At 45.0% G+C, this 4,131-nt stretch overlaps 1 non-coding gene across 1 annotated transcript; it reads right to left on the bottom strand.

Moving 5' to 3' along the window:
* Nucleotides 1–2,625: 2,625 nt before the first annotated feature.
* LOC111767012 (U6 spliceosomal RNA) lies at nucleotides 2,626–2,729 on the bottom strand. Its single transcript, XR_002798913.1, has one exon. It is a non-coding gene; the product is annotated as a U6 spliceosomal RNA (small nuclear RNA).
* Nucleotides 2,730–4,131: the final 1,402 nt, after the last annotated feature.

The following is a 4,131-nucleotide window of genomic DNA, read 5'->3' as shown; positions in this document are numbered from 1 at the left end:
ATTGAAGGAAATCAGAGACTATGATATAACTGGTATCTCTGCAGCCTCAGGAGAAGAGAATTTCAGGAGTGAGGAAGAACAGGGAAGCAGGCTAGTTTAGGGAATGAAAAGATGACAAAATAACAGAAAGCTTCTGTCTTTTATAATGGGGATTTATTTGAGGGTAAAAGCTTATAGTTCCAAGGCCAAACCAAGGCATCAGAAGAGTTGCTTTCTCACCAAAGTCAGCTACTGTTAACCCTGGTGTGTTGCCTTGTGGTGAAGCAAGATGGCTGCCAATCTCCGCGGAGGGTTCAGCCTTCCCTTCTGGGCTTCCCCTCTCAGGCTCAGTTGCTCTTCACTCTTCCCCAAGGTCAGCTGTGAACTATCAGGCAAATGACTCATCTCTCCCCAGGGCCTCAGGTGTTTGAGCCTTCTCCTTTCTGTCACACGGTAGAATAAAAAATGACAGAGCTGTGTCTGTCTGTCTGAGTGTATCTGTTTATATCAGACCTCAGAAGGAGACAAGAGGACTCACCCCAGTCAGGCCTTACTGACATAGTCAAACCAAAAGCCCTGAAAGCAATCTTAACAGGTAATCTAATCAGGCCCCTCAACGGAATTAATACAATCAAAGGATATCACAAGAGGAATAGATTAGTTTACAAACATAATCTTTCTCTTTTTGGGATTCATAAAATAATCTCAAACTGCCACAAGGACTAAAAAGATAAGCACTGAAGTGAACCTGTAGTTTAGCAACAAGGAAGTGTCTGGAGACTCTGACAAGAGCAACTTCAGTGTTAGGGTTGAAGTTGGAGCCCTTGGCACCAGTCCACAGAGAAATAGGATTTTCTCCACCATTGCTCAGCAGTATGTGGTGAAAAGAAGGTAGACTGATGTAAGGTTGGAGTGGAAGGATAGGAGGGGAAAGGATGTAGGTGAGATTAGGAATGAAGAGCTGCAAGAACAGGAACCTATGTTTGGAGAATGGAATTGTTAGAGAATGGGACAGTTCTAGGTCATGACAAGGCTCAGGGTGTGGCCAAGCTGACAAGTGGCCAAAGTGATAAGATGGGCAAAGTTCATTGGAGATGGGTTCAAGAGACTTGAAGATTAAGATGTAGAATATTTTATTCATAAGGACAATAATGTCACCCAGGATGATGGATGTGGCTCCTTGAAGGGCCTGTAAGTCAGGGGCCAAAGTCCTCAATGAATACTGGGGAGCCAGGTAGATGGCAGTGCCAAGGAGGGGATCCTTAAAGAAGACGGTCCAGAAGAGGCAGTGAGAGGTACAAGGATACTGTCAACCCACCTCCTTGTCCTGTGGTAGATGGGGTAATGGTTTCTCTCAAGAGGTCAGCAAGGGAAGCAAAGTCCTCAACCAGGTTTCAGTTAAGAAGGAAGGTGGAGGGAGCTCCTTTTTCAAGTGAACAGATGTTCCAACCGATATAGGCTCAGGGGCTGGAAGTAAAGGGCAGGGTGGCATCAGTCCAGGAATACAGGAGAAGTTAGGAAACTGGACTGACTTCCACTTTGGGAGCTAACCTGGGATGATAGTGAAGTGCCACTGAAATAGGCATCTTGGCAAAACAATATTTATTTATGCCTGTTACAATAAAATATATTAGACATTTAAATAAATAATCTTAAAAACTATGCGAGGGCAAACAAACCCAATAGATTGAATCTGGAACCATGTTTTCTGCACAAGGGAGAACAGGCATACCTCTTATTAAGACTGAAGTCAACAAAAACATTGAAGCCCCGCAGGACAGGAAGCCCACGGGGATTGGGAGTAAAGGAGGTGGGGGTGGAGGTAAACGGAGGGCAGGAGGAGCGTGAGGGAAGTGGCAAACCAAAAAGACTGAGGGAGCAGTATTCTGCTTAGTGCAGAAAAATATGAATAAAAATTAGACCATGATATCGAACTAAATCCAGATGATCACGCAAAAGACACAATACATGCTATTTAGTTTTAGCAAAAATCACACACATTCATTTCCTAAAATCTGCTGCCAATTAATTTGGCTGGTTCAACTATTTTTATACAGGGATGAGTATTAAACAGGGATGAGTATTAAACAGAACTGTACATGCTTTTTTATCTACAAAAATGTTCGCATATGGCAAGCGGACTTGGCCCAATGGATAGGGCGTCCACCTACCACATGGGAGCTCCGTGGTTCAAATCCCAGGCTTCCTTGACACGTGTGGAGCTGCCCCACGCGCAGTGCTTATGGGTGCAAGGAGTGCCCTGCCACGCAGGGGTGTCCCCCGTGTAGGGGAACCCCACGCGCAAGGAGTGTGCCCTGCAAGGAGAGCCGCCTAGCGCGAAAGAAAGTGCAGCCTGCCCAGGAATGGCGCTGCACACACAGAGAGCTGACACAACAAGATGACGCAACAAAAGGAGACACAGATTCCCGGTGCCACTGATAAGGATAGAAGCAGACACAGAAGAACATACAGCGAATGGACACAGAGAGCAGACAACCGGGGGGGTAGGGGAGAGAAATAAAATAAATAAATCTTTAAAAAAAAGTTTGCTTAAAATAGTGTTAGCTCTCTGTACATGTCAATGGGCATTTTAACGTGTATAATAAAGGAAAATCTTGTAGGAGTAGAAAAAGCAAAATAAAATCTAAAAATATGGAATGCTTCATGAATTTACATGTCATCCATGCACAGGGGCCGTGCTAATCTCTGTATCATTCCAATTTTAGTACAAGTGGTGCTGAAGCGAGCACTATTTTGACTGGATTTTCTGTTACCTTACCTTACCTGAGAGCATTCCAACTGAGAGAAGCATATCTTAGGCATCGCTTTGTCCCACTCCCTCCAGGGTCAAGAGCCTGGTGTGGGGCAGGGAGGGCTTACCCCTCAAAGGACCCTGATTCTGAAAATGGAGCTGGACATAAACTATGAGCCAAGGACAGAGACTGTCTTCTCTGTCAGATAACATTTAGCCTTCAGCCTCTATCTTGGTGACTGAGACACATTTATATTTTATAGACTCTTTTGTGTTATCACCCCTGACTTCTGTCTTAATAATCTCCCCAAGTTAGCTTTCTGTTAATGAAAATGTTTGCTCTTGTCTCTGTCAGCCAATCAATCAGCCAATGCACCAGTCAGCTGATGCAAAGTACCAGAAATCTTTTGGCTTTTATTTTATTTTTAAATATTTATTTATTTCTCCCCCTCTACTCGTTGTTTTGTGCTCATTGTCTGCTCTGTGTCCATTCGCTGTGTGTTCTTCTGTGTGTGTTTGTCTTCTCTTTAGGTGGCACTTAACTGATCCTGGGATCTTCCGGAGTGGGACAGAGGCGTTCAATCTCTTGTACCACTATATCTCTCTAGTCTGCTGTGGCTCTTACTGTCTCTCTTCTGTGTCTCTTTATGTTGCATCATCTTGCTCCACCAGCTTTCTGCTCGGATCAGCTCACCATGTGGGCCAGCACTCTGCATGGGTCAGCTCTCCACTTGGGCAGCTTGCCTTTACCAGGAGGCCCTGGAAAATGAAACCTGGACCTCCCAAATGGTAGACAGGAGCCCAATCACTTGAGTCACATCTGCCTCCCTGTTGGCTTTTATAAAGGGTATTTATTTGGGGTAGAAGCTTACAGTTACAAGGCCCTAAAGAGTACAACTCAAGGTTGCTTTCTCACCAAAGTCTATTGCCACATGTTGAGGCAAGATGGCTGGCAGTTTCTGCCTGGTCTCTCCTTCATTCTTCCCCTTAAGGCTCTGTGGGCCCAACTTCTTCCAATCTCAGCTGTAGGCTGGGATAGGGCTCGTTTCTTTCCAGGCCTTACCAGCTGCTCAGCTGCTCTGTTCTCTTCAGCTGCAAACTATCAGGTGAGCAGCTCATCTCTCCCTGGGGCTGTAGTATCAAAGTTCTCTCCTCTTCCATGTCTATGGAGCTCTCTCTCTTCCCATGTGTCTTCTTGAGTAGGTGTCCATTTATATTGGCCCACCAAAAGGACAGGGACTCAACCCTGAGTCATGCCCTATTGACCAGGTGGCACCAAGACATGTCAGCTGAATCTAAAACATTCAAAGAGCATCATACCCAGAGGAACAGACTAGTTTACAAACATAATCAATTTGGGATTCATAAATAATCTCAAACTGTCACACTGATCATTAACA

This window comes from Dasypus novemcinctus, chromosome 10, assembly GCF_030445035.2.
Source record: "Dasypus novemcinctus isolate mDasNov1 chromosome 10, mDasNov1.1.hap2, whole genome shotgun sequence".
In the NCBI taxonomy this organism is placed as follows: Eukaryota; Metazoa; Chordata; class Mammalia; order Cingulata; family Dasypodidae; genus Dasypus; species Dasypus novemcinctus.
This window is presented reverse-complemented; position numbering and strand designations above follow the sequence as displayed.